At 43.6% G+C, this 20,680-nt stretch overlaps 1 long non-coding RNA gene across 1 annotated transcript in view; it reads right to left on the bottom strand.

The window, feature by feature from the left end:
* Window positions 1-434: 434 nt before the first annotated feature.
* LOC118920124 (uncharacterized) overlaps window positions 435-20,680 on the bottom strand; it is a 28,834-nt gene continuing 8,588 nt past the window's right edge. The window contains exons 2-8 of the long non-coding RNA XR_008997712.1: window positions 18,900-19,216; window positions 18,072-18,607; window positions 15,479-15,696; window positions 13,784-13,879; window positions 11,627-11,735; window positions 4,839-5,040; window positions 435-2,912 (exon numbers count right to left, since the gene is read on the bottom strand). This is a non-coding gene — a long non-coding RNA (uncharacterized LOC118920124). The remainder of the gene's footprint in view (window positions 2,913-4,838; window positions 5,041-11,626; window positions 11,736-13,783; window positions 13,880-15,478; window positions 15,697-18,071; window positions 18,608-18,899; window positions 19,217-20,680) is intronic.

The following is a 20,680-nucleotide window of genomic DNA, read 5'->3' as shown; positions in this document are numbered from 1 at the left end:
ACTAGTAATTAAGACAATAGTAATATCCAGTGTGTGTTCATGTGAAAGGGCAGTAGAGGTACAAATTCAAAGAACCCTCTTCAGAGCAGTTTGGTAATGTTTATCAAAAACCTTAAACAGGTACGCCTTCCACCCAGCAATTCCACTTCTAGAAGTTTGTCCATACAAAGGAATGTGTAAACATGTCTATTTAAACATTATTATAATCAAAAGTTAAGAAAAAGTTAAATATAAAGAAAAAATAAAAAATGACTTCAGGTGTTAGGAAGAATAAAATAAATTATAGTACCCCTACATAACTTGGAAACTAAGTTGTAGAAGTCCATAAATACACATATGAAAGACTTAAAGAACATAACACTAAGTGGTTAGCAGTCATAAACTCAAAATTGTAGTACTAAAAATGAATTTTGCTTTATTCTCTTTGCATTTTCCCAACTTTCTGCATTAATTATGTATTACTTTTCTACTAGGGAAAAATAATAAATTATAATAAATAGAAAGAAATATTTGTTTTAGTGTAAAAAATATTCATGACTATATTAATTAAGATTATTAACTGTAAATAACAGAAAACTCAGATCAAACTCCCTTAAGAAGGAAGTTATTTCTTCACATGCTGCAGGCATGGCTACATTCAGGCCTGGTGTTCTTAGGACTTGGCTCTTCTCTCACCATCTCTCTTTCTTGTGTCTTTCTTTCCTCTCTGTTGCTTCATTTTCAGGGATGTTCTTTCCATGTGGTGACAAAATATCCATGAAGATGTTTGTATTCTCCTCCCTCAGAAAATGCTTCAAATAAGAGTTTTGAATAAGAGTTCAAATAAAAGTTCTGGATTTTATTTTCATTGGCTATTTTGGTATAGTTTACCCATCCCTGAGCCAATCAAATAGCTCCAGGAATGGAATGCCCTGATTGGTTATGCCTGGGTCACATGTCCACTGCTAGAGCCAGGAGGTGGGGGTCAGCTAGGATGGCGTGGAGTGGGAGGAAGGGTGGTTTCCTAAGAGATAATGGGGCTCCATGCAAAAAAGAAGAGTGGAGGATGATGGTGAAGTAAAAACCACAGCAAGGGAGAAATGAAAACATGTTCTGCACAAGATTTCAGAGCTTCTTTGGAAGCTCTAGTCATAGCTAGGAATAGCATTAACAGCCTTGAATCATTTAGGTTTCTAGTATGTGCAAGCAACAGAGAATTCAATTAGATCTTGCTTAACAACAGATAATTTATTGGCTTAATGTAATTGAAAAACCCAAAGATAGGGCTAACTTCAGGTAAGTCTAAGCCACCCAAGGTTCTTGCTCTTACAATCTTTCCAGTGGTGATAGTTTCATCTCCAGATTCCATATAAAGACTCCTGGCAACTTTGGGCTCTCTCCCTAGGGTAGAAAAGCACCCTGGCATTTCCAAACCTCACATCTTCAGACCACACCAGGTGTAATATAAGAACCTCTTTTAGTATTCTCCACACAAGTCCTGTGATTGTCAACTCTCTCACTGGCCCAAATTGGAAGAGTTTGAGAAGGATTGGTATTTATTCTTCTTTAAATGTTCCATAGAATTCACCAGCAAAGCCATTTGGTTGCAGACTTTTCTATGTTGGGAGGTTTTGATTACTGATTCAATTTCAACTACTAATAGGTCTATTCAGATTTTCTGTTTCCTCATGATTCAGTCTTGGTAGGTTGTATGCTTCTAGGAGTTTATCCATGTCTTCTAGATCATTCATTTTGGGAAATATAATTGCTCATAGTAGTCTTGTATGATCCTTTGTATTTTTGTGGTGTTAGTTGTATCGTCTCCTTTTTCATTTCTAATATTTTTTGAGTCCTCTTTTTTTTCTTGAGAGTCTAGCTAAAGGTTTGTCTATTTTCATCTTTTCCAAAAAAACAGCTCTTAGTTTCATAGATCTTTTCTATTGTCTTTTTCAGTCTCTATTTCATTCATAATTTCCTCTCTGATCTTTGTTGTTTCCTTCCTTCTACCAGCCTTGGGCTTAGTTTGCTCTTCTTTTTCTAGTTTCTTGAGGTGTGAAGTTAGGTTGGTTGATTATATAGGCATTTATCACTATGAATCCTTGGCTCAGATCAGATCACAAGTTCATCCCTGACCAACCCATGTGGCCCGAGGAATGGGATATGTCGATTGGCTTGAGCCAATGGTAGTCCATTCCTAGAGCTGGGGACAAGGTCAACCCCATCTAGACCACTGGTGAGAATAGAAGAAGGGTGAGAAAGGAAAAATCAATGCTGGAGAGGTAACTAGTCAATGTCTATCACCAGTCTGTAGGAGTCTGACATGTTTTAAACTCTAATTACTCATTTCTGAATGGGAAATATTTATTAAAACCATATCCTGCTTGTGGCTGAGTTGCAGAATATTACTCATTTACATGGATAAATGAAGAAGCATACATTTATCTTAGGTCTTCAACCACATCTCTGTTTAAGCCTTTGAAATGTGCCTGCTGTTACCCAGAAGGGTAGAGGCAACCACAGCATCCTGTAAACCGTCCTACATGGCCACAGGCAGCCTTTCTTCGCTTGGGTTGTAATAACCTGAAAGCAGTTGTTGGATTTTAAAAAATACATATTTTTATGAAACTTTGTTTAGGGAAACATATGGGACTTTGAAATGTCAGCATGCTGGGAGGAAGCAGGAAGTGTAAAGAGTTTTGTGCTCCTGTCTCTTTTATTTACGGAGTGAGTTCGAAGTCATGTGGGGCTAGAAAGAAAAACAAACATGATCCGTGCCTGCTTTGGGTGACATCTGTCCACAAGGACAGTCACTATCTTCTGGTTTTGTTCAGTAGACAGCACAGGCTAAGAATGAAATGTTTTCTTTTCATCTCCAGAAGGAAGTTCACATGAGTCCTTTCAGCCTCTTCTGTGATAAATAAATATCCATGTCTCTGCCAGAGAGCAACAAGAAAACCTCAGCAACTGATGGCTTTAACAGGGAGGAAAAAAATCACCAAAGCTAGTGTCACTGCAAATGAGGGACAGCTTTGAAGGTTATGTGATTTAAAGTGCTCTGCATAGACAACAGCAGGGCTTGGCATATGATGTGACTAACTGATCTGTTTTCCCATGTGGTAACTGCTACAGAAAAATCCCCCATCTTGTTTCACATGAGTCAACAGAATTCTGCAAAAGTGTCATAAAATGTCAGTAAAAACATTTGTTCCACCGGGGCCCAGAGGATGATGGGAGAAGAGAGAGAAGAGTCACAGAGGGCTGTGGTCCCCTTGGCTACCAGAGGTCGGCTACAGATAAATGGGTACCCTGCTGGCTTGTGCATGACAGCAGACTGGGATAGAAACTTCCAGCACAACCAAGGTGCGTTCTGCCATGGCTCCCTGGCTCCCCACCATGACCACAGAACATCTACCATTAATCCAGACCTACATTATCTGGCAGTAAGGGGAGATTTCCTTTTTCTAATCTCTGATTCTTGCCACAACTACTTATCCATTGGGTTTTTTAGGGCCAGGACAGGTTCTGTGAAATTCCCAGGGGCCCATAAACATGGCTGAGTCCCAAAAGAAAATAATTATCAGCTCTAATATGCCAAAGGAACAATGCAAAAAGTGAGTTAACCAGCACTTCTTTAAATTCCCATGAAGCATAGAATTATCCCAATTTCATTAACTGTTGAATTGATTATTCATAAAAATATCATTACATTGAAAAATCACTTTAAGGTTAGATTTGATTTCACTTCAAAAGAACTCTCAACTGTGCATGATAAAAGTCAGAGCCAATTGTAAATTAATGAGGTCACTCATTGGCAAAAGATTTCAAAAGCAAAATTACAATGGTCCTTTTAAAAATTTTTCAGCCAAAATTATGTGTAATCTGGAAGGCAGGTGCATTTAAATATATTTGCTAAGATGTGAGGTGGGATCTATAGAGAAAGGGTAGCTGGGACTCAAAGGCCTCTCAAACAGCCTAGAACCTGCTGAGTGTATATTCACAGACATGTCCAGTCCATCCACAGGACCCACACATCCCTACACCAAACGCAGTACAAGCGTCAGGGCACACAGACACCGGAAAACAGTGATTCCCATTCATTTAGTAATCACATGTCTGTGCCTACTATATTCCAGCAGGTGCTCTGGACACTAAGAATAAAGCCATGAAAACAAATAAATCCCTGCACTGGTGGAGCTTTTAGACTAATGCAGCCAAATAAGGGAAATGTGTAACATGTTAGGTGGTGCTAAGTGGTAAAGAGAAATGCAAAGCCAAGAGAGTGTGTTGAAGGTTGTAGTTTCAGACACAGTGGCAAGAGAAGGCGTCATTGAGAATGGCTATTTGAGCACTGAAGCTGGTGAGGAAGAAAGGCAGGCAGATATCTGAGGAAAAAGCATGCCAGGCTGAAGGAAGGGCAAATACAGATGCCCAGAGGTATGAAATATTTGGGTAGCTTGAGGAAGAGCAAGAGGCCAACACAATTGTGGAGGAGTAATCAAGGCTGGGACTAGTCTTTGATAAGGGCAGAAGGCATTGGAGAACCAGACTGGGTAGGGCCTGTGAGCCATCATAAGGAGTTTGGATTTTATTCTGAGTGAGATGTAAAGCCACTGGAGGCTACATTGTGACAGGATCTGATTTACATATGAACTAGATGACCAGGGCCTCAGTGTTGAGCACACACTGACAGCAGGCAGAGCAGAAGTAAGGCGATCAGAGGTTTGCTCTTGCTGTGGCCAAGTCTATGGCTAGCTCAGTCATCTGGGTGACAGACCCTGGCCACTTGGGCCAGTGTGTGTGTGTTATGGAAATGATGAGAAATGATAAATGCTGGACCCATTTAGACTTTAAATTCTTACTTTTTTCTGTGTGGATGCTTCCCTCTTCTCTCCACCATTCTCGGTTCCGTATGGGGTAAACAGAAGTGAAAAAGAGAGGGAATGAGTGCTCTGGGACCCCAGAAGCATCAGCACACCTTCCAGTCATTCCTAGCAGCAGAGATTTGATTCCAGCCACCTTCACCTCCATGCACAACCTCCATGAACCTACAGGGGCTGCTGTCTTGGAAGAGGAAATAGACCCCCAGGGTTAGAGAAACGGGCTTCTTGCAAACACTAAAGAAAAAAATCCCGCTACTCTTTTGTTTTAGGAAACCGTTGATTGCTGGGGATTTCTCTTGTCCTTGCTCCCAGCAACTGCCCTGGGGTCACAACTTGCCTTTGTTGAATGTTGGTCTCCCTGGCATCCGTTTCTTTGGGGATGCCACAGCCGTTGTTTGCAGAAGCTTAGATGATTTTTCTACATAGGAGATAACCCCTGGGCCTTGCCTTATACTCCACATCAGGAAGGACTCACCTTACGGCACTCAGCTTCCGCTGGGAAAAAAGATACACCCACACCCACACCCACACACATTTGTCCTTAACCCTTCGCGAGTTAGTTGCAGCTAAAGTGACCAACTTCACCCAGCTTGCCTGGGACTTTCCTGATTTTCACACTGAAAGCCCCGCATCGGGGAATCCCTTCTGTCCCAAGCAGATGGGCCGGTTGGTCACCCTGGCTGCAGCTGTGATGTTCATTCACCTGTAAATACTTCAGTGCGTATGTACTAAAAACAGGGACATAACCACTGTACAATTGTCAGAATCTGGAAATTAACTTAAGATACAAAATACTCCTCAATCTGCAGATATTTTTCAGACTTTTGGCAACCTTCCCAATAATGTTCTTTGTAAAAAGAAAATTCCAGATCATGCGCTGCATTCACCTGTCATGTTTCTTTTCTATTCTTTAATCTGGTGTGGTGCCTAAATCTTTGTCTTTCATGATGTTGACATTTGTGAGGGGTATAACTCAAATATTATGTAGAATGTGGGTATGTTTGATGTTTTCACATGATTAGATTCAGGTTGAAAAAATTTTTTTTTCTATTTTATGGCAGGAATCACACAGAAGAAAGGCAAATGTTGATTTATTCCATGACCATGTATATTATCTTTGATCACTTGCCTGGGAGTTCTGCCAGGTATCTTCTCTGTGATGTTATTGTTTTCCCTTTTGCAATAAGTATATTGTGGGGAGACATTTGGAGAATACATAAATATCTTGTTTCTCATTAGGTGCTTCCATTTGGTTTAGTATGGCATTGATGACTCTTGTCCGAATCACTTATTTTTACGATGGTTGCCAATGACTGGACCTCATTTTTGAAAATGTTTAACAGAGAGGAATATTCATTAGAAGTATGTGGAACTAAGCAAGTGATGGCAAGCTACCAGCCCCTGGCTCAAATTTAGCCCAGCACTTATTTTTGTAAATGAAGTTTCATTGAAACACAGCCACACCCATCTGCTCACCTATTTATTATCTGACTACTTTTGCATTACAATGGCAGAATTGTGAAGCTGCAACAGAGACGCTCTGGCTTAAAAAGCCTAACATATTTCCTACCTGGTCCCTATAGAAAAATATCTGCTGATCCCTGCTGAAAGGCCTGTGGGCGGAATTCTGCTGAGTAGAACTTCAGTACTGTGTAAGTCACACATAGGAGGCATTCGTCTGCTCTATAGGCCCTATGGGGGAAGAGCAAGTCTTCTGTGTTTCTGTCTTAGCACCTAGGAAGGTGTAGGGGTTCCCTGTTGGGCTACCGCTCACACTACAGGTGTCATGCCATGTCTTACTTAAAAGAGTATCTCTTTTCTTTTTTACAGTGTAACTATACATTATCAAGAACAAAGAAAATTATAGCAAGTCATATTTAAATACAATTACCATAATCAGCCTGACAAAATATTTGCATATCAAAGTATTGCCAAACCTGTAAGAATGTCCCCTTTACTTCTGGCTAATATTTGGTACAGTAAAACTCCAGGAATCAAGAATTTGAACAACTCTCAAAGTGTGTAAAATGAAAGCAGAATCTGTTGTGGCACTAGGTTTGGTAAAGATAAATAAGGGTGAATGGGAGGGTAAAAGGATCAATTAGTTACTTATGTGTGAAATCGCTTTTATTTCCAGAATATCTCTTGTTCACTAAAGCTCAGAGCAGGATTAAGCTAAATTGAATGTACTGCTCAGAAGGCAAGGTTCTGTGATAGGAAGAGGAAGTTCTGGAAAATCAATTAAGACCTCAATGTAACTTAATCTTGTTGATTGTTCCCTTTTATGGGGAACACCCATGTAGTTCTGGAATGACCAACTCCAGGAAAAGATCAGACTTTCAGGCCAAGCCTATATAATTCGAGTTAAGTATCTTTTTCTGGTGAATTCCAGCCACAAAAAAAAAACAATCTAGATTTTTCTAAGGCCAAAACAACAATTTTTTACTGATAAAAAACCATCCACAGGAGAGTCTTGTTTGAGATAGAACTGGGATGAAGAGGTAAAGAGAATTTTAGTGAGTGATAGAGTTCTTACTAAAAATTATTTTTTTATGCTCTGGGGTAAAATGTGACTTTAAAGCAGCCAAAAAACTGGATAGAATATTGACGATTTGGAAGAACATAAAAATGCAGCCCAAATGATTACAGAATGGCAGAAGTTGGAAAAGGAAAAGTAGATTAATCAGTGTGACACTACAGCACAGATGCTGCTGTCCAAGCCACTCACTGAAGCGAAGAATAGAAATCAAACACAGGTGACAAAGAACAGCTGAATCCTGGAACAGACAGGTAGGAAGAAAAGGGGATAGATTATGGGCTTTCCTGTTCTAGTCACCTGTAGCCTTCTGTGGTCACAGGGCATAAGTATAGTTTGATTTAAACAAGGATTATGAACTGAATGTTTGTGTCTCCCACTCAATTCATATGTTAAAACCCTAACACCCAATGGGATAGTAATAGGTGTGGGTCCTTTAGGAGGCACGAAGGGTTAGATGAGATTCCAAGCATAGGGCTCTTGTTATGGGATGAATACCCTTATAAAAAGAGGGGACATGTATTCTCTCTGCTGCGTGAGGATACCAGGAGACAGACATCTGCACATCAGGGAGCAAGTTCTCCCCAGCCTCCAGGTCTGCTGGAGACCTCATCCTGAACTTCCCAGCCTCCAGAACGGTAAGAAGCAAATGTTTGTTTAAGCCACCCAGTCTATGGTGTGCTCCCTAAAGTGCCCTGAACTAAGGCACAGAGCAGACACTCTTTATCTGGAAGAGCTGGGGGGAGAGGATATTCAGAATAGTGGAATAGTCTATTCAACTTTGCATTTCTTTTGAGTTTCCCAGGCATTTTCACATACTCTGATTTATTATCACAGCACACTCTGAAATAAGCATTATCAGCCCCTTTTTACAGATAGGAAAACCAAAGACCAAAAAAGTGAAGTGATTTCCCCAAAGTTAGCCAGTCTTCAAACTCAGGCCTCTTGATCTAAGATCAACGCATTTCACAGGGCACCACAGGGACTCTGATTTGTCAACATACTGGTTGGTGCACAGCAGGGAACAGTGTTCACTCCAGATGATTCTAAGGAAGAGACTCTAATATGGGGCTGCTTATGAGGTGTGGGCAGGGCACAGAGAACAATCACAGAGGTGGGGGCATTCAGAGGCCCGCTGTATTGGGGAGCCGTTACTACCCCTAAGAGCTGAAAGAGGAAGGGGAAGATGGAGTGCTGGAGCTGTGAAGGTGCAGTGAGATGCGCAAGAGAGGGAGGAAGGTAATGCTGGAGATGGGCCCTGCAGCAGGGAGATGTGGGGAAGAAACATCCTAACCTCCCTCTCCCCTGGCCCTCTGTTCTCCCTGTCCCTGCCACTGGCCATCAGGGGAGTCAGCCAGAACAAAGGGTCCATGTGGGTGGCCTCCCTGGGCAGGAGCCAGCAGTGGAGTATGGATTCAGGAGCAGATGGGGAGGAGGTAGGCAAGGAGAAAGCGACAGTCAGCACTCCAATGTCACAAAATTGGAATATGCTAAGCAACTAGCACTAAGATAAAGTTCAACATAATTTATATGGGCTCATATCCCTTATCTGAAGCACTTTGGGCCAGATATGTTCTAGAATGCAGAATACTTTGTATTCTAGAAAAATAAGAGAATGCATAAACTATATGCTTATAATGCCCCCCATCGGGTCCAGGGTAGTTAGTGCCTGTAATGAAAGACATGCATATGGCTGCAGTAAAATGAATGGCATTTACTCTTAGATGAATATAAATAACTCCTCACTAATTCAGGCCAATTTTTGCTACAAATAAAATTTGGAATTGTGGATAAAGGATTATTGCCCAGTAGTTCAGTTTTTAGAGGGTGCCCTAGGATTTTGTGGCATTTTATTGTCACTATTATGAATACTGATCTCCTTGTATAGTCTTTCTTTTACTACCTAGTTATAGATATTTATAGATTCTAGAAAAGTGGAAAATTTCTTCATATAGGTTTTTAAAATATAAATTAAAAAACAAGAGCATGGTGATTCACTTTGCATAAGAGTCTCTGTCCTGGAAATGATTCACAGCAGGTTTCAACTTTAAATAGCAAGCATCCGGGTAGTTACAATTTGGCTTTGTTGACAAAAAGCAGAGCGACACACCAGTTTTCCTGAGCAAGCTGGGTTGGAAGCTGTGTCAAGGATGGGCTCCTGAGAGTGAAGGGAACATCCTCCAGACTATTCCCTGGACAGCAGGCGCTCTCTGGAATGCCCATGTTAGCAGAGTGAGGAATCGTTTCTTGGAATTCAGTGGGGTTCTTTAGTGGTAATTTTGCTGGCAGGCATTCTTGGTCTCCAAGGCTCTGAAAGACACAGTTCTCAGAACGACTAACAGGAAGCCTCACCCACTAACAGAGGAAGCTGAGAAAGGAAGGAAAGATGGCAGTGGTGGGGGAGGGCCATTCTACTCAACAATAAGCAAAGTCACCCGCCTTGGGACTGCGTGCGGGTCAGAGGAAGCGCCCATCCACACCATCCTCACAGCCCTCAACGTTCTCCTAGGCCCCTTGCCTCTGCGACCCGGCTCATGCCACTTCCCGGACACACCGGGAAGTCCTGCCTCAGGACGTTTGCACGCAGTGTTCACCCTCTCTGAGGCACTGCCTAACTCTGCTGCTCATCCTGTCCAACTCCACTGCATAGCTGTCATCATCCTTCATGACCTTCAAAGCCAAAGCCCACCTACTGTTCAGGGAAGTAATTGCTGTCTTCTCCTCTTCAGCAGCCTGTGAGGTGGCTTAGACTTTCCTCATAATCCTTCTGTATTCCACCCTGTATTAGAGGATGTATCTTATTCCCTTTTCAAAATTAAAGGTTTTGTTCATTTACTACTTTTTTCCAATAATTCATCAAGTATTTATTCAAAACCTACCCTGTGTAGGAATGGTGCTAGGCTTGGGATTTGAAGATAAATAAGATAGGCTTCTTACATCATGAAGCTTACAGTTTAGTGGAACAGGTAGGCAGCATCAGAATGGAAGCACATAAGAACGACATGTCTGTCATCTCGCCTGGGTGTGTGCTTGTGGAGGGCGGTCAGAGAAGGCTGAACCCTCAGAGACAAGTGGGAGGCAGACTCATGAATGGTGGGGAAGAGTGTTCCTGGCAAAGAGAACAGCATGGCACAGGGCCAGGGGCTGAGGATTGCTGTATATTCCAAGAACTGAAAATAATTTATCATAACTGGTATTTGGGAGTGAGGCAGGAGGGTGTGGTAGAGAAGGTACTGGGGGACGGTGGGGCTAGACAGTGAGCAGCAAGCCTGATCATGAAGGGTCTTACCCACCTTGCTGTGGAATTTAGCTCAGTCCCTGGTGGCTCGTAAGTGATCTGCATAGGTGAGGTTCTCAATGATGTCACTGGCCAAGATATGATTACCTGGTATCTTTGGCCAAGTTCCTACAGAAATAGATTCTGAGACAAAGATTCAAGCGCAAGTGGGTGAATTGGGAGGGGATCCCAAGGACTGGTAGGGGAGGGAAAGTGGGTCAGGAAAGGGAAGGCAGGCAGCCAGTGCAGGGAGCTTTGACGAGTTGGATCGAGGAGAGTTGGATGAAGGCAGGCAGCCAGTGCAGGGAGCTCAGGTTGTCACTATGAGCTGCTGGGCTCAGACCTCTAGAGAACTTCAGAACAGACCCTGCCTCTGAGTCATTCTGCTCAAGGAAGGGATGAGGAGGCTGGGGTGTCACCCACTGGCTTCCCTAGATCTTTGCCCGAGGTCTGCTGTCTGGGACTTTAACTCTCCAATGCTGTGGCTCGCCCTGTGTGAGGACCACAGGGGCCTCTAGCCCGAGAAACCCGCAGGTCCCTGAAGAAGGAATCATATGTGTTTATAGGAACAGTGAGTGATGAGTCATGGGGTGGGCATGAGCATCTATTACATCTGGTTTCAGAGAGTAATTTGGAAATACATGGTAGGTTTGGAATCAGGGCAGGAAAAGACAGCCCACATAAGGGGCTGGTGAGGAGAGTTGGATGAAGGGACAGTTGGCAGAGGGGAGGGACAGGCAAGGTGGCATTGGTGGTCCCAGCACTCCAACAGCTCATCATTCCGTGCATGGCAAACACAGCTTCATGCATCAGTGCTGTGGATCTGTGATCTCCTTGTAGCTGTAACTACTTTTCATTGACCCCATACTTTTTTTGCCCCCAAAATAACTGGGTCTGCTGTGCAGAGCAGGTGTTAATACTCACCGCCTATTGAGCCAGGAGTCCAAATCTTACCTTTTTATCAAAGTCCAGCATTCACTCCAGTACACTGTCTTCCCAGGAAATACGGGCATTGGTGCTCAGCTGTCACCACGTTCCGAGTGCTCACCATGCATCTTCATGGCTGTTAGATTGGTGCTTAGAGTCAGTAACCACAATTGCTGGAGGGCCCTGTTAGCTTCACATTTCCTATTATGGTGAATAATGATCTGATAAATTAGATGTGACTTAGAGTGTTGTTATAGATGGACTCTTTGTGCCTCTCCCTCATCCCCTCAAATTTACATGCTGAAATCTTAACCCTCAATATAGTGGTATTAGGAAGTAGAGCTTTTGGGAGGTGATTAGGCCACAAGTGTGGAGTTCTCAAGAACAGGGTCAATCATAAGGATGAAAGTACAGCATAGGGAATACAGTCAATAATATTGTAATGTCTTTGTACATGGCAGACACTAACTACACTTGGTGGACATTAGTGATGTACGTAACTGTTGCACTATGTTGTACACCTGAAACCAATATAATATTGTATACCAACTATATTCCAATAAAAAAAAGAATGGGATTAATGCCCTTACATGGGGCTGAAGAGACCAGAGGTTTTTCCCTTCCACAATGTGAGGACACAGTATGAAGACAGCCTGCTATGAACCAAGAAATGGGCTGTCACCAGACATTGGATTGGCTGGCAGATTTGATCTTGGACTTCCCAGTCTCCAGAACTGTGAGAAATACATTCCTGTTGTCATTAAGCCACCTGGACTATGGTGTTCTGTTATAGCGACCCAGGTGGACTTAGATGGGTGGATAATATTGTATCTCTTTAACTGTGGAATTTCATGTAAAATCTTGTTAAGCAGAGGTAGGTGACCGAACTAAACGTACTGAATGCTTACTATGTGCCAGACAATATGCTAATATCATCACTTTGCAGATGGAGAAACCATGTCTCAGGGAGGCTAAATAACTTGGTCAAGGTTACACACAGCTCGTAGGGCAGTGCCAGGAACAGAATCTATGTCTTACTGACTCCAGGTTCCATATTTTTCTATGCTTTAATAAAGGTTTCCAGTGGGTTATTAGTAAGAAAATCAATATTGTTTTTAGAAGCACAACAAACAAGGTAAGCATGCTCAGAGGAATCATTCTTTGGGGCATGAGTGATGACGTGATAGGCCTCTTGCCCTGTGCACTGCCCTGTGTCGGCGAGGAGCCCGGGTGGGAAGCCAGACCACCGTCAGCACACTCTGGCTTGTCTCCATTCCTTATTCACTGTGCACCAGGGACAAGTTCCCCCAGGCCTCAATTTCCCCACCACCAAAGTAGGGTTACTGTAGTCCTTCCCCCTGAGGCACCACGAATGATCCCCAGGGGGCCATCTGGTAAAGAACAACCCACTGGTCAATGAAGTTCCCGGTGCTGGGTATGGATAAGCACTCGGTGAGATCAGCTGTGATTATGTGTCTGCAGCCCCTGACCTGTCCTAGAGAATGTAGGGGCTGACCTAGACAGGCCAGGAGCCCAGGCCCCTGAGAGTGGGACCCCCAGGGGTGGAATGCTCTGCATCCTGGGCGAACTGACCGTGTTCCCCACGGGTGGGAGAGGACAAACTCACCCAACAAGTAGCACACTGAGGGGTGGGCAGTTCTCCTCAGAAATGTATTTTGGTCTGTGGTTTCTATGAGCCATTTTTATCTTTACCAAATGACCCCCCGGGAAAACGAGGCAGCTTGATAAATATAAATAACCAAAATGCAAGAGAGGAAGTGAGACGTTTCCCAAGAGAGGACAGAGGAGGGTTGTGGGAGCTGTGCATTGGGCCCAGCACCTGCCCTCGGTTGATGCTCGGGCCCTACTGCTGAATGGAGAGCTGGGGTCACATGACTATGGTGGTGGAGGACCTTCCCCACTCCTTGGACAGAAGCCATCGTCTAAATGCAGGAGGCAGCTCAGTTTACAATGACCTTGGCTGAGGCAGGGCAGTACTGGTCTCCCCACTTCTAAGTTACGAGTAGGAAAGACTCAGGAGCCTCTGTCCATCTCCCAAGGGAATCCTGCAGCCCACACCCTGGGACCACCCTAGTTATGCTTTAGGGGAGAGGAGAAGGGAAGCCTTTGCCCTCTCGTGGGGGTCAGACTACCAGGATGGGAGCCCCTGAATTATTCACTCACCAGTTATTAGATGTTGTATTAGTTTCTCAGGACTGCGGTACCAAAGTTGCACAATCAGGGTGGCATGGAAGAACAGAAATGTATTCTCTCACAGTTCTGGAAGATAGAAATCAGAAATCAAGGTGTCAGCAGGGCCGCGCTCTTGTTGAAGACTCCAGGGAAAGATCCTTCCTTGCCTCTTCCTGGCTTCTGGTAGTTGCTGGCCACCTTCAGTGTTCCTCGACTTGGAGTTCAATCTCTGCCACTGTCACCACGTGGCTTTCTTCCCTCCACATCTGTGTCTGCATATATCTTTACATGGCCTCTTAGAAGGGCACCAATCATTGAATTTAGGGCCTGCCCTACTCCAGTATGACCTCACCTTGAATAATTGCATCTGCAAAGACTCTATTTCCAAAAAAAGATCACATTCTGTTTGGGCATGAATTTTAGGTAGACATTATTCAACCCAGTGTAGGTCTCTTTTGTCAGATACCCTGCCAGTTGGCCTGGATGTAAAGATAAGGAAGTTCCCTCAAATCCCACATCTACTGAAAAGGTAGATACAGAAGTAAATTAATGTAATTCCATAAGATATGTATGAGCTAATACTTTACATTTATCTAGCACTTACTAAGTGCCTACCTGGCACCATTTTAAATAATGTGTATTTTCCATTCATAGATAATGAATAAAGAAACTGTCGTGTATATGTGTGTACATATATAAATGCACAATGGAGTATTATTCACCCACAAAAAGGAAATCCTGTCATTTGTGACAACATGGATGGAACTTGAGGGCATCCTGCTAAGTGTAGCAAGTTACACAGAGAAAATAAGTACAGTAAGATCTTATTTGTATGTAGAATCTAAAAAAACTGAACTCAGAGATACTAAGAATATATTGGTAGTTGCCCAAGGCTGGGATTGGGAGGTTGGGGAAATAGGTGAAGGTGGTCAAAAGGTACTGTCTTGTCAATGGGTTTCAGCCCCGGGCAAGTTCACTATGGATTCAGTGTGACCAAAGAAATGACAGTAGAATGTTCTTGGGGTAAAAGGGTTTATACCCAACTTTATTTCCATGGTGGCAGGTCAATCACTAAAATCCCAATCACTCAGAGTGAGTCTGCATGCAGCAAGCCAGTCTCTGCCTCTGGGCCTCTAGGCCTGCACAGCTGTCCTCTGGGCCTCTGTCCTCGGCGCTGCCACCACTCCAGCCTCTGCTCTGCTCTCCCTCAGCCTTGCAGCCATGCCACCGTGTTGCACAGAGCACTGGGAAGAGCCCTTTATATAGAGTCAATAGCAACGTATTGCCCACAGGTGTGTAATGGGCTAGCCAGCCAGGGCCAGGTGAGAATCCTGGCCACAGGAACCTTCATTTTATCCACACTCTACCCCTCCAGGATTCTCTCCTCTCAATCTATGTGCCCTCAATCCTCTGCAATGGTCCCTGTGCGAAAAAGCTGGAGCATTGTAACCAAATTCCCTAACAACAGAGGCTATGACAATATACAAATAACAAAAGTTACAACAAATTATAATGACCATCAAACCTGAGGAGATCCATTGCATCCTGGCTATATTCAAAAAAATTATAATAACCCTCAAGACTGAGGAGATCCATTGCCACAAGTGGGCATCCTGGCTGTATTCAAACCAGTTCTACTCAAATGAGTTAACCTAAAGGACCGTGGGTGGGCCTTACAATACCCACCTTCTCCAGCCTCTCCAGCAGAAGGTCTTGCAGACACACAGGCCGATCCTGTTGCTTTATCTCTGCCTCTGCTTCATCCTCAGCAGCCAGAACCACTGCCCAGGTCTTAGTTGTTGCCAATTTCTGTCTGCTCCTGCCTTTCAAACCCACATCTGGGTCCTGGGACCCTTTAAATTCTTCCTCCGAGAAGCAGACGGCATCTCCTTCTGTGCTGGAGCCTGAGGACAGAATCAGAGCATGGAGGGCTCCACAGCCTGAGGAGGGGGCTGCACCTCTCCTGGAGGAACCCTCGGTTGCCGAGTCCCTCTGGCTTTCCCCCAGCTTTCAACCAGGTGGGGTCTCAACCAAGGAGGGGCTGATGCCTCCAGGACCAGCAGGGCCTCCATCCCCACCTGTTTGTCAAACCTCCGCTCCTCCATTTCTGCGGCTGATGGGTCCACTCCATCCTTCACCTGCCCCTTGGCACCCGACAGCCTGTGCTCTCGTGCTGCTTCCTCTCAGGCCACAGACTTCATAGTGATGCCATTTCAGTCAGCTTTCTCTTGGGGTGGACCTCAGTACTCCACCCTTTCCCGGTATGACATGTCTACAGGGGACCCTCGAGTGTCTCCCCGTCCATGGGTGCAGCCGCTGGAACACTCCTCCCGTGAGGGCAGCCTGTTCTTTCTCCTTGGTCACCAATGAACCCTGCTGACTTCACCAATTGTCTGGGCATGTTCACCGTGGATTCAATGTGACCAAAGAAATGATAGTAGAATGTTCTTAGGGTGAAAGGGTTATACCCAACTTTATTTCCAGGGTAGGTCAATCACTAAAATCCCATCCACTCAGAGCGAGTCTGCATGCAGCAAGCCAGTCTCTGCCTCTGGCCCTTTGTCCTCTGCTCTGCCCTCCTGCAGCCTTGCAGCCATATTGCCCAGAGCACTGGGCAGAGCTCTTTATATAGAGTCAGTAGCAACCTATTGCCCACACAGGTGTAGTGAGCTGGCCGACCAGGGCCAGGTGAGAATCCTGGCCACAGGAACTTTCATTTTATCCACACGTACAAACTTCCAGTTTTAAGATAAGTAAGTTCTGGGATATAATGTACAGACTATAGTTAATAATACAGTGTTACATATTTGAAAGCTGATAAAAGAATAAATCTTAAGAATTCTCATCACATGAAAAATAATTTGTAACTATGTGAGGTGATAGATGTTAACTAAATTTGTTGTGGTAATCTTTTGCAATATATACATATATCAAATAATTATGCCATACATTTTAAATGAATACAATGTTACATATCAATTACACCAATAAAACTGGAAAAAAATTGTTTTTAATGTTTTTAAAGTATGCATTTAGACTCATAATCCTCATAGTGACCTTAAGAGGTAGGTAGTCTTATTATCCCGACATTATAGATAGAGATACTGAGTTCCAGAAAAGCTGAGTAACCTGTCAAAGGTCACAGAGCTGTTTCCTTGGGCCGTGGAAGTCAGGGCAGGCCTCTCTGAGGAGGTAGCATGCAAGTGTGAGGAGAAGGAGCAGCTGGGGGAGGGCTGGAGAGCAGGTGGAGCGATGACTAGTGTTCCAGCCAGAGGCAAGAGCCAGTGCCAAGGCCCTGAGTCAGCCACAAGCCTGCAGGTCGTAGATGGAGGTTCCGTGACCTGATTTAATTTTCATAAAGGTCTCTGGCTGTGCATGGAGAACAGTCTGCAGCTGAGCGAGAGGAAGCTGGGAACCTGAGCATTAGGGGCAGAGGTCGGGAGGACAGTCTGGTTTCAGGGTTCTGCTGCCAGCACTTGCTGATGGATGCAAAGGGAAAGTGGGAGAGAGAAATCGCCAGTGCACAGCCTGAGCAACTGGGTGAGTAAGGATGCCACAAGGGAGCTGGGGAAGATGGCAGGGCAGGAGTCACAGCCTGAGGAAGTGCTAAATTTCACAAGTCTTTAAGGTCCTACAGTCTTTGAAGCCAGGACTGTATCTGCATAAGGACCCCTGGGGCTACTTCTACTTGGATGGGTGGGGACCCTGGTCCCCAGGTCTGGCTGCCCAATAGAAAACTCTGGAGTGCATGTTAGAAATACAGATTTCTGGGCCTTACCTCAGACCCCTGAGTCTTAATATGAGAGGGTCCAGGAGCCTATAGCTTTAACAACCCTAGTGTAGACTTAGGTGGTAACAGCTTGCTTGCATTAAGCACTTTCTAGGTGTAAACACTTTATATTCCTTATTGTTCTAATCTCCTAAGAATTCTGTGAGATAGATACCTCCCCCGACCCCCAACCTGTAACGGATGAGAACAGAAGGCTCCAAGCAGCTAATCTGCCCAAAGTCTCATGGCAAGTCCAGCTGAGCATCTGAGGAGCTGGGCCACCTGATCTCAAACCATAAATAGATTTCCTGAATTTCTTGGATCCCCAAGTTCTCTTTCTTTCAGCCAGGACATTTGTCTATGGCTTACTTCAGAAGAGCAATCTTCAGCTTCTTGTCCTGAGTCTAGGTTAGAATGTTTTGCCTGTCTGTGCATCTCCTCTTTACATAAATATTTAAATTGGATTTAAATTTTTCCTCTTCAACCTTTCTAAATAAAAATAAATCTTACCCTCTGGGCAGTGTCTGCTGCTTCCCGTTTATTTAAGAGCTCCAATGATCGCGCTGCTTGCTAGGAGTGGAGTGCCGAAAAATAGGGAACGGCTGTGGTCAAGGAAGCAGAGAGACGGCCCTGCAAACCTGGGCTGACCCCTTCTGCAGCTGCTCAGGCCAAGAAGGGCTTTTAATTTAGCTGAGGTCCACAGCTCCCCCAGGTGAACAGCTTGGGAGGGAGTCACATTCTAGATAGACTTCCCTGGGAATTGCCCATGATCTACTGTCAGAGATCACAAGTTGTAAATTTTTAATAACACAGAAAAATGCTGCTTGTTTCTTTGTTTTATTTTGTTCCATTTTTTTAGGAGTTAGATCCCTGGGCCCTCAGAGACAAGTGGACTGAATGAGAAACTGAGACAGCCCATTGAATTCCACTTGAATTCCAGAAAATTCCATCTTTCTTACTTCAATGTCCCCCCCTTCCTTCTGTTTGTAATTCAGCTGAAGTTTGCCAAAGACCTGCGAACAGTAAAGGTTCTTGGTCAGAAGGCCCTGCAAAATCAAAAATGAAAAATAGACATTTCCCTCTCCTGTGCCCAGCCATCCTCTTCGTCCCTTGTTCTGCCAGAACTCCCAACAGCTTGCCAAGAGCCACCCAGGAACAGATTTCCTCTCTGATCTGTTGCATCTGTTCACCCACTCCTACTCCCTGTTAATCCTCCAAAGGCACTGTTTGCCACAAATGGGCTGGAGACAACTGCGATCGAGACCATGGAGCAGATTCATGTGACTCCAGCCATACGCTCATTTGTTCTGTTCCTTTCAGAAATGCAGAGACACCCACCTTCCCTCTACCCAGCGAGGTGACTGGATACTCTCTTTAGGCACAGTTTCAAACTCCATCTGTGAAGACAAGCCTTCGTATCTATATGTTTGCATTCATCAAATCATGCCAATGACTTAGTTATATTTATCTGGGAATGATTCCCATTCAAGCCTTGGGAAAGTCAGTAGGCTTTGGTGGTATTTATGGTCCAGTAATTGCCTTGCCCTGGAGTCCTTGCTCAGGAAATAACCCTCTTTGATTCCATATTTCTCCATTTTGAAAACAGGGGGCAATCTTCTATGCAACAGCTATGTGTCAGGAGCACTGAAAATCTGCTGATAAAAGATACATCTTTATTTTAGCAGATAAGTTTGTAATTTATTTTCTTCTCCCCTGCCCTTTTTCTTTTTAGTTTTCCCATAGCCACCCCAATGCCACCTTGCTCCCCTAGGCAACCTGATAGATGATTTTGTCCTTATCTGTTATGGATTAGATGTGTATGTACCCCCAAATTCATAAGCTAGAAGTCCTAACTCTGAATGTGATGGTGTTAGGAGATAATGCCTTTTGGAGGTAATTAGGATCAAATGAGGTCATGAGGATTGAACCCCCATAATAGCATTAGTGTCCTTATAAGAAGAAGGAGAGACATCAGAGCTTCCTCTCTCAGTCATGTGAGGATAGAAGGCCATCTGCAAGCCAGGAAGACAAGTTACCAACAGCCAAGTTTGCTGACACTTTGATCTTGAACTTCAGCCTCCAGAACTAAGAAATAAATGTTGTAATTAAGCTACCCAGTCTATGGTATTTTGTTATGGCAGCTGAAGCAGACGAAGACATTATCCTTACACTATTTTTTCTCCGTGTTCACATAGTGATCTGTAAACATCAGTGTACATCTATACAGCTACATATACAGATAGGTCTTCCTCCACTTACAATGGGGTTGTTCTGATAAACCCATCACAAGTTGAAACTGTTTTTAATACACCGAGCCCTCCAAACATCATGGCTTGGCTAGCCTACCTTAAACATGCTCATAACACTTACATTAGCCTACAGTTAGGCTAAATCATCCAACACAAAGCCTATTTTATAATAGAGTGCTGCATATACCATGTAATTTATTGAATACTGTACTGAAAGTGAAAAACACAATGGTTGTGTGGATACAGAATGGTTTTAAGTCTTATCAGTTGTTTACTCTCATGATCATGCCCAGCATCACAAGAGAGCATCATACCACATAGTGAGCCCAGGAGATCAAAATTCAAAATTTAGTATGGTTGCTACTGAATGCATATCACTTTCACACCATTATAAAGTTGAAAAATCATTAAGTCAAACCATCATAAGTTAGGGACTGTCTGCATAAGATGCTTACCATTGTTTTAGTATTTTTGTATTTTTCTGTATCTTGCTTTTTTTCTCTAAGCCCTAATGGAATCCCTCTTAATTCACCCAGGTTAACTCCAATTCATTCTTTTTAATGGTCACGTGTAACTCTATGGTGTAGCACTACTATAATTCATATTGTTATTCCCATACAGTTAATATTCCTTTTGTTTCCAGCTTAATTTTTTTTAACCACTGTTTACCACTGTTTACAATGTAATCCCGTAATTTCTGTTTAAATATGACTTTAGGGTTTGAAGCTTTCATTCCTTAGGAATAGATTCCTAAGTGTGGAATTTCTGGGTAAAGGACATATGTATTTTTAATTGTAACAGATGTTGCCATATTGCTTTCCCCCAAAATTACATTAATATATATTTCCAACCAGAAATGTACTGAAGTTC

This window comes from Manis pentadactyla, chromosome 5 (assembly GCF_030020395.1).
Source record: "Manis pentadactyla isolate mManPen7 chromosome 5, mManPen7.hap1, whole genome shotgun sequence".
NCBI classification, from domain to species: Eukaryota; Metazoa; Chordata; class Mammalia; order Pholidota; family Manidae; genus Manis; species Manis pentadactyla.
Note: the sequence above shows the minus strand (reverse complement) of the source record. Positions and strands in the feature narration are given on the sequence as shown.